Source organism: Oncorhynchus clarkii, chromosome 7, assembly GCF_045791955.1.
Source record: "Oncorhynchus clarkii lewisi isolate Uvic-CL-2024 chromosome 7, UVic_Ocla_1.0, whole genome shotgun sequence".
Classification (NCBI taxonomy): domain Eukaryota; kingdom Metazoa; phylum Chordata; class Actinopteri; order Salmoniformes; family Salmonidae; genus Oncorhynchus; species Oncorhynchus clarkii.
In genome coordinates this window covers 56611925-56630632 of record NC_092153.1, presented here as the reverse complement: position 1 = coordinate 56630632, position 18708 = coordinate 56611925, and the positions used below count along the sequence as shown (strand labels likewise).

Sequence of the window (18708 nt, the reverse complement as noted above, 5' to 3'; positions counted from 1 at the left end):
TCTGTCATAGTGGACAGTGTGTGTAAACAGATCTCCTTGGCAGTTCCCACATGCCCCTTCCCAAAGGGTATCTATAAAGACCTAAAGGCTTAGTACTAACACTGAGACCAAAACACTAGTAGACCGCATCACCTAGTCCGGAGGTCTCTATTTTGTGTCTGTTTATTGTTCATTGATTGATAAGCAAGTGGATTTGCGAGGGGTTAGTTACTTTGTCAAAGACGCACAAAGTTCTGATTGGCTGATAAGGGGCTCTCAGCATCCCTCTCATTACAAAACATTGTTTGACTGTAAACTTTCGCTGGATGGGTTCACACACAAAAGTTCTGTAATGTGGAATTATTTTATTTGCAGTGTTTTTCTTTTCTCATCTTTTATTTAGATAATTGTTTAGTAAATCGTTTGCAGGCAGTAAAATTATGGGGACTAACAGTGGTGTCTCTATTGAAGGACTTGGAACCTGTGAGAATCATCAGTGGTACAGGAAATTCATAACGGAATGCCTATCTGGACAGCTCACCTTTTACGAATTCAAACAGTTATTCGGCCTGAAAAACCTATCTGAAGCTTCTAAGGCCTACGTCATGCGCATGTTCGAAATGTTTGATATATATGACGTAAGATGACTTTTATCTCGATCACTAATGTTCATCGTTTGTACAGTGCCTATAGAACGTCTACACCGCCCTTGGATTTCTTCACATTTTATTGTTACAAAGTGGGATTAAAATGGATTTCATTTCATTTTTTGTCAACGATCTACACAAAATACTCTGTAATGTCAAAGTGGAAGACTTTTTATTTTGATTTGTTATTAATAAAAAACAAAACACTAATATACCTTGATTAGATAATTATTCAACCCCCTGAGTCAATACATGTTAGAATCACCTCTGGCAGAGATTACAGCTGTGTCTCCTTGGGTAAGTGTCATAAGAGCTTTGACTACAGAGGTAGCAAAACTGTACTTCAATACTATGATTATCCCACACATAGCATGCAGTTGGGCCCAAGCTTGCTCTACAACATTAAAACCTTCACACAAAACATAAAGACATGGCTAAAGGCTAATCACATTTGTGAACATGGTCCCTAGCTGTGTATTGCCGCTTTCCATGTTGTCTGTTGTCTGTAGCTTGTGAGGTGTGGAAACACTTTGTCGCTTTTATGTATTTTATTTTGTTGCTTTTTGTGCTATTGCTCTGTCTGCGTGTGACGTGTTGCTTGTCCTATGTTGCTCTGCATGTGCAGAGTGAAGGTGCAGGTTTAAAATAACCTGCCCAGGGACTGAGGTTGAAAATTAGCTGGCTGGCTAAAACCGGCACCTTTACTGAAACGTTGATTATGGTGCACTGTCCCTGTAAAAATAAACTCAAACTCAACAACTGTATTGAACAATATTTGGCCATTATTCATTTTTTTTAAATGTCAATCTTTGTCAAGGGGTTGGGGATCATGGAAAGACAGCAATTTTCTAGTTTTGCCATAGATTTTCAAGCAGATTTAAGTAAAAACTGTAACTTGGCCACTCCGGAACATTAGCTGTCTTCTTGGTAAACAACTCCAGTGCAGATTTGGCTTTGTGTTGTAGGTTATTGTCCTGCTGGAAGGTGAATTCCTCTCACAGTGCCTGGTACAAAGCAGATTGAAGCAGGTTTTCCTCTAGAATTTTGCCTGTGCTCAGCTCCATCCTGTTCCTTTTTATCCTGAAAAACTCCCCGGTCTTTGCCGATGTCAAGCATACCCATACCATGGGGCCTCCCGAGTGGTGCAGTAGTCTAAGGCACTGCATCACAGTGCTAGCTGTGCCACTAGAGATTCTGGGTTTGAGTCCAGGTTGTGACCGGGAGACCCATGGGGAGGCGCACAATTGGCCCAGCGTCATCTAGGTTAGGGGAGGGCCTGTCCGGCAGGGATGTCCTTTTCCCATCGTGCACCAGGGACTCCTGTGGCGGTCGGGTGCAGTCAGCATGCCAATTGTACGCTGCCTCAAAACTTGAGACATCTGGCATTGTGTTGTGTGACAAAACTGCACATTTTAGAGTGGACTTTTATTGTCCCCAGCCCAAAGTGCACCTGTGTAATGATCATACTGTTTAATCAGCTTCTTGATATGCCACACCTGTCAGGTGGATGGATTATATTGGCAAAGAAGAAATGCTCACTAACAGGGATGTAAACAAATTTGTGCACAACATTTGAGAGAAATAAGCTTTTGATGTGTATGAAAACATTTTGGGATCTTTTATTTCAGCTCATGAAACATGGGACCAACACTCTATGTGTTGCCTTTATACTTTTGTTCAGTATATTTCAATTCCACTTTGTAAAGCAACAAAGTGTGAAAAAGTTCAAGGGGGTGTAGACGTTCTATAGATACTCTACCTGTTTTTGCATCATGTATTTTTTCATATAGACTGACGGGTCTGGATTTTTGTATCATCAACATAACATCACACTTAAAAAGACTCAAAGATCAGTGGTTTGTGGTCAACTGAGGTACCCAGAGGCAACAGTACCTCTATAAGAGATTTGGCCTAATTGGATCTCCCCTACATCTTAAACTGGCTTTAAGTGAATTGATAAGCCATATTGTAATATTTGCTAAACATCTCGTGTGAAAACTATGCTATAGCTCTGTATCAAGGAAATTGCACTCAAATTGTGTTGGTTTAATAGTTTAAAAAAAATGTGTTTCCGTTACAGTGGCTATTCAGATATTAGGCAATTTGTATTATATCTATAACATAGGGTATCATGATATGAACTAGATTTCCATCCAACAGATTTTCATGTGAATATTCTACATTCCGCATTAAAAACAATATGGTATTTTTCCCACCAGAGATGTTTCCATCAAAATGACTTGTTGCAGATCAAATCTGTGCGTGATGACGGCAGCCAAGCATCGGTGAACCTAAAAAGAAAATACCCTTGATATTAATTGGAAAGGAGCAAAGCTCATCACCTTCCACTTTCACCAGCCTGTGAAGTTCATCATCATTTATTTCATCTGTAGCCTAATAAACAACACAGTAAACTGCATGCTTTCCCAAGGAGTCGTAGTGGGAGGACCACAATATATGTCATTGCGTGACTCCCAAGTTTTTCGATATGATGGTTATTATATCAATATTTGTGCATAAAAACGTTTCCACCGCCATTTCTTGCATAATTAATTGTACCGACACAAAAAGATCCCACCTTGTCAAGCGTATTTTGTTTTGTCGGCATTTGGAAAGTTTACTGAAAAATGTTCTGTTTCCATCAGGCCTGTGATTTAAAAAAAATATCCGACATGCACTTTATTAGCATAAAAATGTTGAATGGAAACCTGGTTCGTGGCACAGAAAATATACTATATTTATACAGTATCATTCAAAAGTTTGGACATCTACTCATTCAAGGGTTTTTCTTTATTTTTTATATTTTGTACATTGTGGAATAATTGGGGAGGACATCAAAACTATGAAATAACACATTTGGAATCATGTAGTAACCAAACAATTCTTGAATTATTCTAAAATGTAGAAAATAGTAAAAATAAAGAAAAACCCTTGAATGAGTAGGTGTGTCCAAACTTTTGACTGGTACTGTATATATATATACAGTCTATCACAAAAGTGACTACACCCCTCACGTTTTTGTAAATATTTGAGTATACCTTTTCATCTGACAACACTGAAGAAATGACACTTTGCTACAATGTAAAGTAGTGCGTGTACAGCTTGTATAACAGTGTAAATTTGCTGTCCCCTCAAAATAACTCAACACACAGCCGTTAATGTCTAAACCGCTGGCAACAAATGTGAGTACACCCCTAAGGGAAAATGTCCAAATTGGGCCCAAAGTGTCAATATTTTGTGTGGCCACCATCATTTTCCAGCACTGCCTTAACCCTCTTGGGGATTGAGTTCACCAGAGCTTCACAGGTTGCCACTGGAATCCTCTTCCATTCCTCCATGACGACATCACGGAGCTGGTGGATGTTAGAGACCTTGCACTCCTCCACCTTCCGTTTGAGGATGCCCCACAGATGCTCAATAGGGTTTAGGTCTGGAGACATGCTTGGCCAGTCCATCACCTTTACCCTCAGCTTCTTTAGCAAGGCAGTGGTCGTCTTGGAGGTGTGTTTGGGGTCGTCATCATGTTGGAATACTGCCCTGCGGCCCAGTCTCCGAAGGGAGGGGATCATGCTCTGCTTCAGTATGTCACAGTACATGTTGGCATTCATGGTTCCCTCAATGAACTGTAGCTCCCCAGTGCCGGCAGCACTCATGCAGCCCCAGACCATGACACTCCCACCACCATGCTTGAGAGTAGGCAAGACACACTTGTCTTTGTACTCCTCACCTGGTTGCCGCCACACACGCTTGACATCATCTGAACCAAAAAAGTTTATCTTGGTCTCATCAGACCACAGGACATGGTTCCAGTAATCCATGTCCTTAGTCTGCTTGTCTTCAGCAAACTGTTTGCGGGCTTTCTTGTGCATCATCTTTAGAAGAGGCTTCCTTCTGGGAAGACAGCCATGCAGACCAATTTGATGCAGTGTACGGAGTATGGTCTGAGCACTGACAGGCTGACCCCCCACCCCTTCAACCTCTGCAGCAATGCTGGCAGCACTCATACGTCTATTTCCCAAAGACAACCTCTGGATATGACGCTGAGCACGTGCACTCAACTTCTTTGGTCGACCATGGTGAGGCCTGTTCACAGTGGAACCTATCCAGTTAAACCGCTGTATGGTCTTGGCCACCATGCTGCAGCTCAGTTTCAGGGTCTTGGCAATCTTCTTATAGCACAGGCCATCTTTATGTAGAACAACAATTCTTTTTTTCAAATCCTCAGAGAGTTCTTTGCCATGAGGTACCATGTTGAACTTCCAGTGACCAGTCAGTATAAGGGAGTGTGAGAGCGATGACACCAAATTTAACACACCTGCTCCCCATTCACACCTGAGACCTTGTAACACTAACGAGTCACATGACACCAGGGAGGGAAAATGGCTAATTGGGCCCAATTTGGACATTTTCACTTAGGGGTGTACTCACTTTTGTTGCCAGCGGTTTAGACATTAATGGCTGTGTGTTGAGTTATTTTGAGGGGACAGCAAATTTATACTGTTATACAAGCTGTACACTTACTACTTTACATTGTAGCAAAGTGTCATTTCTTCAGTGTTGTCACATGAAAAGATATACTCAAATATTTACAAAGATGTGAGGGGTGTAGTCACTTTTGTGATATACTGTATATATATATATACAGTGCCTTGCGAAAGTATTCGGCCCCCTTGAACTTTGCGACCTTTTGCCACATTTCAGGCTTCAAACATAAAGATATAAAACTGTATTTTTTTGTGAAGAATCAACAACAAGTGGGACACAATCATGAAGTGGAACGACATTTATTGGATATTTCAAACTTTTTTAACAAATCAAAAACTGAAAAATTGGGCGTGCAAAATTATTCAGCCCCTTTACTTTCAGTGCAGCAAACTCTCTCCAGAAGTTCAGTGAGGATCTCTGAATGATCCAATGTTGACCTAAATGACTAATGATGATAAATACAATCCACCTGTGTGTAATCAAGTCTCCGTATAAATGCACCTGCACTGTGATAGTCTCAGAGGTCCGTTAAAAGCGCAGAGAGCATCATGAAGAACAAGGAACACACCAGGCAGGTCCGAGATACTGTTGTGAAGAAGTTTAAAGCCGGATTTGGATACAAAAAGATTTCCCAAGCTTTAAACATCCCAAGGAGCACTGTGCAAGCGATAATATTGAAATGGAAGGAGTATCAGACCACTGCAAATCTACCAAGACCTGGCCGTCCCTCTAAACTTTCAGCTCATACAAGGAGAAGACTGATCAGAGATGCAGCCAAGAGGCCCATGATCACTCTGGATGAACTACAGAGATCTACAGCTGAGGTGGGAGACTCTGTCCATAGGACAACAATCAGTCGTATATTGCACAAATCTGGCCTTTATGGAAGAGTGGCAAGAAGAAAGCCATTTCTTAAAGATATCCATAAAAAGTGTTGTTTAAAGTTTGCCACAAGCCACCTGGGAGACACACCAAACATGTGGAAGAAGGTGCTCTGGTCAGATGAAACCAAAATTGAACTTTTTGGCAACAATGCAAAACGTTATGTTTGGCGTAAAAGCAACACAGCTGAACACACCATCCCCACTGTCAAACATGGTGGTGGCAGCATCATGGTGTGGGCCTGCTTTTCTTCAGCAGGGACAGGGAGATGGTTAAAATTGATGGGAAGATGGATGGAGCCAAATACAGGACCATTCTGGAAGAAAACCTGCTGGAGTCTGCAAAAGACCTGAGACTGGGACGGAGATTTGTCTTCCAACAAGACAATGATCCAAAACATAAAGCAAAATCTACAATGGAATGGTTCAAAAATAAACATATCCAGGTGTTAGAATGGCCAAGTCAAAGTCCAGACCTGAATCCAATCGAGAATCTGTGGAAAGAACTGAAAACTGCTGTTCACAAATGCTCTCCATCCAACCTCACTGAGCTCGAGCTGTTTTGCAAATAAGGAATGGGAAAAAATTTCAGTCTCTCGATGTGCAAAACTGATAGAGACATACCCCAAGCGACTTACAGCTGTAATCGCAGCAAAAGGTGGCGCTACAAAGTATTAACTTAAGGGGGCTGAATATTTTTGCACGCCCAATTTTCAGTTTTTGATTTGTTAAAAAAGTTTGAAATATCCAATAAATGTCGTTCCACTTCATGATTGTGTCCCACTTGTTGTTGATTCTTCACAAAAAAATACAGTTTTATATCTTTATGTTTGAAGCCTGAAATGTGGCAAAAGGTCGCAAAGATCAAGGGGGCCGAATACTTTCGCAAGGCACTGTATATATATACAGGTACCCCCTGTATATAGCCCCACTATATACAGTGTGTGTGTGTGTGTGTGTGTGTGTGTGTGTGTGTGTGTGTGTGTGTGTGTGTGTGTGTGTGTGTGTGTGTGTTTAAAAAAATGTAGCCCCTGTATATAGCCCCACTATTGTTATTTACTGCTGCACCATTCATTACTTCTTGTTTAGTTGCATGTAGTTGCACGGAGACAAATTACAATTACAACCACTTAAATTTACCCACTCAGTCCTACAGATGAAAACACACTTTTCCTATTACATTTTTTTAAACACACACACACACACACATATATATATATATTTATATACATTTTTTTAAACACACACACACACACACACGCACATATATATATGTATGTGTGTGTGTGTGTGTGTGTGTGTGTGTGTGTGTGTGTGTGTGTGTGTTTAAAAAAATGTAATAGGAAAAGTGTGTTTTCATCTGTAGGACTGAGTGGGTAAATTTAAGTGGTTGTAATTGTAATTTGTCTCCATGCAACTACATGCAACTAAACAAGAAGTAATGAATGGTGCATCGTTTCAGGTGTGCGGGTGACACTGTTTAGAGGTTTTGTAGCCTAATTTAAGCTTGGACACAATGAGGACACCGCATTAAAGAGGACTTAAAATTTGCCTTCTCCCATTACCCAACTGGCCTGGAGCCTTGAAATAATCTACTTCACATGCAGGTGCAAGTAGCAGAATAACTTCTGCAGACATTTCTCCTGACATTTGTCACAATGTAATTGAAAGCAGAATCAGTCTGATTCCTGTTTCTGCAGACTTTTGCAATGGAAAACAGGACTACATTGAGAAATATAGAATTGTTCTTTATGGTCCTGAATGCTTTGTATTCTTATTATAAAGCTGTTTTTACCTTTTCCAAATAAATGTGATAATGCCTTAATGACACTATCGTAAATGGCATAACATGACCTCTTAATAGTATCAGTCATGTGCAGATTTTGTGTCATGTCAATGTGTAAAACTGTAATATGTAGTCTTAATTGGCATCACTGTAGAGTGAGCACTAATCAAATGAATGCAACAGTAATGAACTCCAAATTGATGTCACCTTAGTATGGGACAAGAGCACATTATTAACGTTCATCTGTATTATAGAAGTCTTTGTTGTTTGTACGTGCCTTGTTGTAGGCTTACATCATGGCTGCATCTTGAACTCTATACATAGAGCATATCTGAGCACTGTGTTAACCATGTTATTGATGCAGGGCCTTATGGTGTAATGAAGACATAATTGTCTGCAAAGATATCACTATAAAAGCACTGGATACATTCCAGCTTCACTCTTAATGAATCATCTATAAAAAGTTGTGCCTTTCATCCAATTAAAAATTAAAAAGCTCAACTCAATTGCCTTTGTGCAATTCTGTAATACCCCTGATTTTGAGAGGGACTGAGACATCCATTATAATGGAACTGCAAAGGTTATGTAAATGTCAGTTGTAGGGGTAGGCTTAATGTTTATGTAAATGTTTACAGTTATGTGAGATTAGCTGGTTTCACAATTGTAATGGTAATGGTAGTTGTATTGGTGGTATTAGTAACCACTGTGTTTGTTTAGACAAATTCCTGCTATGGTATCAAATCAAATTAAATCACATTTTATTTGTCACATGTGCTGAATACAACAGGTAGACCTTACAGTGAAACGCTTACTTACATGCCCTTAACCAACAATGAAGTTTTAAGAAAAATGGATTTAAAAAAAGTAAGTGATAAGAATAGCAAATAATTCAAGAGCAGCAGTAAATAACAATAGTGGGGCTATATACAGGGGGTACTGGTACAGAGTCAATGTGCGGGGGCACTGGTGTAAAGGTAATTGGTGTAAAGGTAATTGAGGTAATATGTACATGTAGGTAGAGTTATTAAAGTTATTAAAGTGACTATGCATAGATAGTCTGGGTAGCCATTTGATTAGCTGTTCAGGAGTCTTATGGCTTTGGGGTAGAAGCTGTTAAGAAGCCTCTGGGACCTAGACTTGGTGCTCCGGTACCGCTTGATGTGTTGTAGCAGAGAGAACAGTTTATGACTAGGGTGCCTGGAGTCTTTGACGATTTTTAGGGCCTTCCTCTGACACTGCCTGGTATAGAGGTCCTGGATGGCAAGAAGCTTGGCCCCGGTGATGTACTGTGCCGTACGCACTACCCTCTATAGTGCCTTATGGTCGGAGGCCGAGCAGTTGCTATACCAGGCAGTGATGCAACCAGTCAGGATGTTCTCGATGGTGCAGCTGTAGAACCTTTTGAGGATCTCAGAACCCATGGCAAATATTTTCAGTCTCCTGAGGGGGAATAGGTTTTGTTGTGACCTTTTCAAAAATGTCTTGGTGTGCTTGGACCATGTTAGTTTGTTGGTGATGTGGACACCAAGGAACTTGAAGCTCTCAACCTGCTCCACTACAGCCCCATCGATGAGAATGGGGGTGTGCTCAGTCCTCCTTTTCCTGTAGTCCACAATCATCTCCTTTGTCTTGATCACATTAAGGGAGAGGTTGTTGTCCTTGCACCACATGGTCAGGTCTCTGACCTCCTCCCTGTAGGCAGTCTCATCGTTGTCGGTAATCAGGCCTACTACTGTTGTGTCATCAGCAAACTTCATGATGTTGTTGGAGTCGTGCCTGGCCGTGCAGTCATGAGTGAACAGGGAGTACAGGAGGGGACTGAGCACACATCCCTGAGGGCCCCCCGTGTTGAGGATCAGCGTGGTGGATGTGTTGTTACCTACCCTTACCACCTGGGGGTGGCCTGTCAGGAAGTCCAGGATCCAGTTGCAGAGGGAGGTGTTTAGTCCCATTGTCCTTAGCTTAGCGATGAGCTTTGTGGGTACTATGGTGTTGAACGCTGAGCTGTAGTCAATGAATAGCATTCTCACATAGGTGTTCTTTTGTCCAGGTGTGAAAGGGCAGTGTGGAGTGCAATAGAGATTGCATCATCTATGGATCTGTTGGTGCGGTATCACATTGGAGTGGGTCTAGGGTTTCTGGGATAATGGTGTTGATGTGAGCCATGACCAGCCTTTCAAAGCACTTCCTGGCTACAGATGTGAGTGCTACGGGTTGGTAGTAATTTAGGCAAGTTACCTTAGTGTTCTTGGGTACAGGGACTATGGGGGTCTGCTTGAAACATGTTGGTATTACAGACTCAGACAGGGAGAGATTGAAAATGTCAGTGAAGACACTTGCCAGTTGGTCAGTGCATGATCTGAGTACACGTCCTGGTAATCAGTCTGGCACTGCAGCCTTGTGAATGTTGTCCTGTTTAAAGGTCTTACTCACAACAGCTGCGGAGAGCGTGATCACACAGTCGTCCGGAACAGCTGATGCTCTCATGCATATTTCAGTGTTACTTGCCTCGAAGCGAGCATAGAAGTTGTTTAGCTCATCTGGTAGGCTCGTGTTACTGGGCAGCTCTCGGCTGTGCTTCCCTTTCTAGTCTGTAATAGTTTGCAAGCCCTGCCACATCCAACGAGTGTTGGAGTCTGTGTAGTACGATTCGATCTTAGTCCTGTATTGACGTTTTGCCTGTTTGATGGTTCGTCGGAGGGCATAGCGGAATTTCTTATAAGCTTCCGGGTTAGAGTTCCGCTCCTTGAAAGCGGAAGCTCTACCCTTTAGCTCAATGCGAATGTTGCCTGTAATCCACGGCTTCTGGTTGGGGTATGTACGTACAGTCACTGTGGGGACGACGTCCTCGATGCACTTATTGACAAAGCCAGTGACTGATGAGGTGTACTCCTCAATGCCATCAGAAGAATCCTGAAACATATTCCAGTCTGTGCTAGCAAAACAGTCTGTGCTAGCATCTGCTTCATCGGACTACTTTTTTATAGACAGAGTCACTGGTGCTCCCTGCTTTAATTTTTGTTTGTAAGCAGGAATCAGGAGGATAGAATTATGGTCAGATTTGCCAAATGGCAGGAAGGGGAAAGCTTTCTTTCCCTCTGGTTGCACATTTAACATGCTGATAGAAATTAGGTAAAATGTATTTAAGTTTCCCTAATTTAAGGTCCCCAGACACCAGGAGCGTCGCCTCTGAGTGACCGTTTTCCTGTTTGCTTATGGTGGTCTATAGATAATTGAGTGCGGTTTTCGGAATTCGTTCCAGTCCTTGGCAGCAGAGAACTGGAAGGAAAGGCATCCAAAGGATGACCAGTGGGGATGACCAGTGAAATATACCTGCTGGAGCGCGTGCTACGGGTGGGTGTTGCTACGGAGACCAGTGAGCTGAGAAAAGGCGGGGCTTTACCTAGCAAAGACTTATAGATGACCTGGAGCCATTGGGTTTGGCGACGAATACATAGCGAGGGCCAGCCAACGAGAGCATACAAGTTGCAGTGGTGGGTAGTATTGTTAAGAGGAGCAACACAGGGGAACCCAAGAGCAGACTCAGATGAGGAAACAGGAATAAATGAACCAAAATATTTATTGTTGCACAGAGAGATATGGAGTGCAAATCCGGGGAAGCTCGGATGAGTTGCAGAAAAATCAGATGTGGAGACTGGGGTTGGAGTTGGCTGAGTAAACAGGTCCTGGGGGTAAACAGGGTAAACAGGTCCTGAGGGGAATCCAAGGTAGTGGTGGTGAGTAAAATCCAGAGCAAGGTAGTTGGGTGGTGAGATGTGGAACAGGAGACAGGAGCCAGAGACAGAGTAGTAACTGCAATGAGAGGATAAACGGTGCCAGGCAGGGAAACAGGCACAGCAGAGTAACAGGATCTTGAGCAATAATAAATGGCTAGAATCATGAACTGACTGAGCCTAGATAACAATCTGGCAGAGTGGAAGTGGCAGGACTGAGAATTTGTAGAGGTCTTGATTATGGAACGAGTTGCAGCTGGTAGGGATCTGCTCTGACTCCAGCACACCTGTCTCCAATCACACAGAGAGGGAGAGGGAGAAAGAGAGAGTGTACATGGGGATTAACTGCAGGTCAAGAAGACACCGGATGAACACCAGAGGGCGTAGCAGGAGCAGATGTGACAAGTATATGGGGCTTTGGTGACAAAACGGATGGCATTGTGGTAGACGACATCCAATTTGCTGAGTAGAGTGTTCGAGGCTATTTTGTAAATGACTTTGCCGAAGTCAAGGATCGGTAAAATAGTCAGTTTTACAAGGGTATGTTTGGCAGCATGAGTGAAGGATGCTTTGTAGTGAAATAGGAAGCCAATTCTAGATTTCATTTTGGATCGGAGATGCTTAATGTGAGTTTGGAAGGAGAGTTTACAGTCTAACCAGACACCTAGGTATTTGTAGTTGGTCCACAAATTCTAAGTCAGAACCGTCCAGAGTAGTGATGCTAGGCGGGCAGGTGTGGGCAGCAATTGGTTGAAGAGCATGCATTTAGTTTTACTAGCATTTAAGAGCAGTTGGAGGCCACGGAAGTAATGCATTGAAGCTCGTTTGGAGGTTTGTTAGCACAGTATCCAAGGAAGGGCCAGATGTATACAGAATTGTGTCGTCTGCGTAGAGGTGGATCAGAGAATCACCAGCAGCAAGAGCGATATCATTGATATATAAAGAGAAAAGAGTAGGCCCGAGAATTGAACCCTGTGGCACCCCGATAGAGACTGCCAGAGGTCCAGACAACAGGCCCTCCGATTTGACACACTGAACTCTATCTGAGAAGTAGTTAGTGAACCAGGCGAGGCAGTCATTGGAGAAACCAAGGCTATTGAATCTGCCGATAAGAATGCGATGATTGACAGAGTCGTAAGCCTTGGCCAGGTCGATGAAAACGGCTTCACAGTGCTGTCTTTTATTGATGGCAGTTATCGTTTAGGACCTTGAGCGTGGCTCAGGTACACCTATGACCAGCTCGGAAACCAGATTGCATAGAGGAGAAGGTACGGTGGGATTCAAAATGGTCGGGGATCTGTTTGTTAACTTGGCTTTCGAAGACTTTAGACAGGCAGGGCAGGATGGTTATAGGTCTGTAACAGTTTGGGTCTTGAGTGTCTCCCCCTTCCAATCTTTAGGGATCTCAGATGATGCGAAAGAGAGGTTGAACAGGTTAGTAATAGGAGTTGCAAAAATTCTGGCAGATAATTTCAGAAAGAGAGGGTCCAGATTGTCTAGCCCAGCTGATTTGTAGGGATCCAGATTTGGCAGCTCTTTCAGAACATCAGCTGTCTGGATTTGGGTAAAGGAAAAGCGGGGGTGGGAGGGGTTGGGCAAGTTGCTATTGGGGGTGCAGAGCTGTTGGCCGGGTTTGGGGTAGCCAGGTGGAAAGCATGGCCAGCCGTAGAAAAATGCTTATTGAAATTCTCGATTATCGTAGATCTATCGGTGGTGACAGTATTTCCTAGCCTAAGTGCAGTGGGCAGCTGGGAGGAGGTGCTCTTATTCTCCATGGACTTTACAGTGTCCCAGAACTTTTTGGAAATAGTGGTACAGGATGCAAATTTCTGTTTGAAAAAGCTAGCCCTAGCTTTTCTAACTGACTGGGTATATTGGTTCCTTACTTCCCTGAAAAGTTGCATTTTGCAGGGACTATTCGAAGCTAATGCAGTATGCCACAGGATGTTCTTGTGCTGGTCAAGGGCAGTCATGTCTGGAGTGAACCAAGGGCTATATCTGTTCTTAGTTCTACATTTTTTGAATGTTTATTTAAGATGTTGAGGAAAGCACTTTTAAAGAACAACCAGGCATCCTCTACTGACGGGATGAGGTCAATATCCTTCCAGGATACCTGGGCCAGGTCATTTAGAAAGGCCTGCTCACAGAACTGTTTTAGGGAGCGTTTGACAGTGATGAGGGATGGTCGCCATTTCTGGGCGTGGTAGAATAGATTCAGGGCACAAATGTACAGACATGGGTATGGTAGGATGTGAGTGTAGTGGGGGTAAACCTAGGCATTGAGTGACGATTAGAGAGCTTGCATCTCTGGAGACACCAGCTAAGCCAGGTGAGGTGTCTCCATGTGTGGGGTGTGTGACAAAAGAGCTATCTAAGGCATGTTAAGCTGGACTAGGTGCTCTACAGTGAAATGAAACAATAACTAACCGAAACAACAGAAGACAATGCATATTGACATTAGAGAGAGGCATGTGTAGCCGAGTGATCATAGGGTCCAATGAGCAGAAATAGGTGAGTCCGGGAGCCGTTCGGTAGTCGCTACTATGCTAGGCGAGCGGGAGGCATGGCGTTCAGAAAGCTAGCGGGCCGGGGCTAGCAGATGGGTATTCAGTGACAACGCAATGGAAAAGCCTGTTGAAATCACATCGGACGATTACGCCGGCAGACCAGTCATGATGGATCGGCGGGGCTCCGTGTCAGCAATAAAGGGTCCAGACCAATTGGCAAAAGAGGTATTGTAGCCCACGAATTAGCGGGTATACCTCTTCGGATAGCCGGAAGATGGGCCTAGTTCGAGGCTAGCTCAAGGCTAACTGGTGCTTGCTTCAGGACAGAGGCGTTAGCCAGCGGTAGCCACTCGATTGCAGCTAGCTAGCTGCGATGATCCGGTGTAATGTCCCAGAGTTTGCGTCAGGAATCCGGTGATGTGGTGGAGAAAATCAGTCCGATATTGCGCTGTGCAGACTGGCAGGTATTGCCAGAGCTAAAGCTGGCTGGTGACCGAGCTAAAGGTGAAGACCGCTAGTCGTGGCTAACCGTGACTACTAGCTAGTAGCTAGTTAGCTGGGTAGCTGCTGATGGACGTTCCAGTTATAACGTATAAAAATAGAAGATCCGAACCACATTGGGTGGGGCGGGTTGCCGGAAAGTATATTTAGATCGTAGGTGGAAAGTGAGATTAAAATATGTACCAAAAAAATGATGAGACTGACTATTTACATGGGACAAGACAGGACAAGACAAAGAGGCTGCATTGACTTTGACTAGCTGCTACTCATCTTTAAGGTGAGAATGGGAACAAGCTCTCACAGTCTCATGTCAGAGATAGACATTCATCCATGGTTCTCAAGTATCTAAGTGTTTAAAGCATTAACTCCACATTTTTAAGGTTAGGGTTAAGTTTAGGCATTAACACAGAAATCTTAAGGTTAGGCATTAACTCTGAATGGTTAAGGTAAGGGTTAAGGTTTGGGCTAGGCTTAAATCAAAACTCTCAAAAATAACCTTATATCGCTGGATTCAAACATGCAACTTTCGTACACCATCTGCCATCCACAACGCCCTAGCAAAACCAGAACTTAACAGCATTCACTGTTGCACAGTATTCTTTATATAATTCTTCAAGCTCTGTCAAATTGGTTGTTGACCATTGCTAGACAGCCATTTTCAAGTCTTGCCATAGATTTTCAGGCCGATTAATGTCAAAACTGTAACTAAACCATTCTGGAATATTCAATGTCATCTTGGTAAGCAACTACAGTGTATATTTGGCCTTTATTCTTCCTGCTGAAAGATGAATTTGTTTCCCAGTGTCTTTTGGAAAGCAGACTCAAGACGGTTTTTCTCTAGGATTTTGCCTGTGCTTAGCTCTATTACATTTCTTTTATGCTAAAAAAAACTCCCTAGTTGTTTTTTTCTTTCCGATGACAAGCATACCGATAACATGATGCAGCCACCACCATGCTTGAAAATATGAAGTGTGTTACTCAGTGATGTGATGTGTTGGATTTGCCACAAACATAATGCTTTGTATTCAGGACATAATGTTTCTTTGACACATGTTTTGTAGTTTTACTATTGCCTTATTGCAGAGGATGCATGTTTTGGAATATTTATATTCTGTACAGGCTTCCTTCTTTTCACTCTGTCATTTAGGTTAGTATTGTGGAGAAACTGAAATGTTGTTGCTCTGTCCTCAGTTTTCTCCTATCACTGAGGATTAAACTCTGTAACGGTTTTAAAGTCACCAAAGGCCTCATGGTGAAATCCCTAAACGGTTTCCTTATTCTTCGCCAACTGAGTTAGGAATGACACCTGTATCTTTGTAGCGACTGGGTTTATTGATACACCATCCAAAGCATAATTAATAACTTCACCATGCTCAAAGGGATATTCAATGCCTGCTTTTTTATTTTTACCCATCTATCAAAAGGTGCTGTTCTTTTTGAGGCATTTGAAAACTTCCCTGGTGTTTGTGGTGGAATCTCTGTTTGAAATTCACCGCTTGACTGAAGGATCTGACAGATAATTGTATGTTTGTGGTACAGAGATGATTGCACACAGAGTGAGTCTATGCAATTTATTATGTGACTTGTTAAGCACATTTTTACTACTGAACTTATTATGGTTGCCATAGCAAAGGGGTTGAATTCTTGTTGACTCAAGACACTTCAGCTTTACATGTTTCATTCATTTATAAAATATTATACAAACATAATTCCACTTTGATATTATGGGGTATTGCATGTAGGCCAGTGACATTAAAGCTAATGTAATCCATTTTAAATTAATGTGTGAATACTTTCTGAAGGCACTGTTGTGTTTAGCAGGCAATTTGGTAGTCTTGCCTGACACCTACTGGTTATATTTGAGAATTATATTTCGATGACAAGTCAAGTCATAAAGTCATGTTTCTAAACTCTCTTTCCTCTCCTGCTTCCATACTAGTCTATCCATGTCATCAATTAAGTAAACTATGAGATGTCATCCGAGGACCTTACCAACATGATGTTTGACAAGATCGATATCAATGGTGATGGTAGGTAATAAGATACAAGCATTTCGCTACACCCGCAATAACATCTGCTAAACACGTGTATGTGACCAATAACATTTGATTTGATTTGAAGATATTAAGATTCCTTGTCTCAGTGTACAGGTTCCACATCATTGTATTTGTGCCACAGGGTTTGATGTTCATGTGCGTTTGTGTGTGTGCCAGGTAAGCTGTGCCTGGAGGAGTTCATGGAGGGCATCCAGAACGATGAGAAGCTGCTGGAGACACTGACCGAGAGTCTGGACCTCATACATCATCAGCAAGATCCAGGTCGAGATGAACCTCTATTGTTGCAGCACAAGAAGATTTTATGAGGAGTATGAGAGAGCCAGAGTGCAAGCGAGAGAGAGAGCCAGTGCGCAGGACAGACTGCCCACGCAGAACACTCAGGGATACCCAAAATGTATACGCGAACGTATTAGTATATTTTTATATTCTTGTATGTTTGATGAGATGAACTGGTTATCCTTCAAGGCATATCGAAATGTTGCATACAGTAATGGCTGACTCAGTTCAATCATTCCGCCATGTACAGTAGGCCCTGCACAACTTTTGCAAAAACAGGATACTTTACTCATCATGTCCAATTTAAGTGTACAGCACTTGGTTGAATATGATTAGTATGCGTAGTACTGCTTTACCAATCAGAAGTAAATATCTCACATTACATTTGCTATGAAAAAGCATATCATATGTGTGTATGATGCATCTAGTTGTACAATTTGGTGACATTACACTGTCCTATTGTTTTTCCATTCTGTATCACCATCTCAAAGTCAAAAGTGCACAATAGACATGGTTTAGAGGCCCACCTCATTTGCCTATGACGTCAGTGAAATGACCTGGTTCTGAACAATCAGTTGCTTGTTTGGTCTTTTCAATGCATTATAGAAAGACAGAAGCTTCGAGGCACTCTGCTGAGCAAAAACTAATACATGAAGAATGGAGGGATGTCCCTCACCTGCCTCCCTACCACACATGATTGCCGAGAAATATTGAAGACTTGGTGATGTATCAGTAGTTGATTGAGACCTTTATGTAAAGTCAACTAAACAGATCAAGCAAAACAGTTAAATACAGACAACATTGTTTTATTGTAGACTAGACCTACACAGATTTTTATTAAAGTACAGAAGTGAATGACAAACTGGTCCAGTAAAGTGTTTTCTCTGCTATTAATGCCTTTCCAATTTTAACTGACCAACAACAGCTTTACATCCTAACACACACACACACACACACACACACAAGAAATTAGGCTGATTTTACTGGCCTAAAAATAAATTCACATGCACAAAGTCCCTGCCGAAACTATGGTGGGGACCTCTTGCCAGTGGCTAGTTTCTGGGTGTGACTGTACCACCACGTGTATACAGTAAAACTTGTAATGGATGAGTAACAACGTGTATACAGTAAAACTTGTAATGGATGAGTAACAACGTGTATACAGTAAAACTTGTAATGGATGAGTAACAACGTGTATACAGTAAAACTTGTAATGGATGAGTAACAACGTGTATACAGTAAAACTTGTAATGGATGAGTAACAACGTGTATACAGTAAAACTTGTAATGGATGAGTAACAACGTGTATACAGTAAAACTTGTAATGGATGAGTAACAACGTGTATACAGTAAAACTTGTAATGGATGAGTAACAACGTGTATACAGTAAAACTTGTAATGGATGAGTAACAACGTGTATACAGTAACACTTGTAACGGATGAGTAACAAAATGTATACAGTAAAACTGGTAATGGATGAGTAACAACATGCAGATTTTGATTATGCTGAGCTGCGGGGAACCAGGCAAAGGCCTGTCATATCATCAGGTGAATGCAGGGAGGGAGGCATTCTTAAATCAAACAGTAATCTGTGCTGCTCAGTCAATTTGTCAACAAGGGAATGTAGATAAAGTGTTTTCATCCAAAGCAATCACTTTTGCATGTGCTTAATTATCTCACTTTTGTTTTGAGAGGACTTCGCCGTGGGCTTTGAACAGGGTACCTGGCTCACAGCCCAGTTCCGAATGCAATCAACTACAGCCTTTGCAAAACACACCTACATTGGTGCCCAGGCGAGATTTATCGAACCCCCTCACTGTCAGTGTAAATGCGTAAAAGGCACATGGTGTGTGCT

At 42.2% G+C, this 18708-nt stretch overlaps 1 pseudogene; it reads left to right on the top strand.

Moving 5' to 3' along the window:
* The first annotated feature begins 419 nt into the window (after positions 1–419).
* On the top strand, positions 420–18334 carry LOC139412627 (guanylyl cyclase-activating protein 1-like; annotated as a pseudogene).
* The last annotated feature ends 374 nt before the right edge of the window (positions 18335–18708 follow it).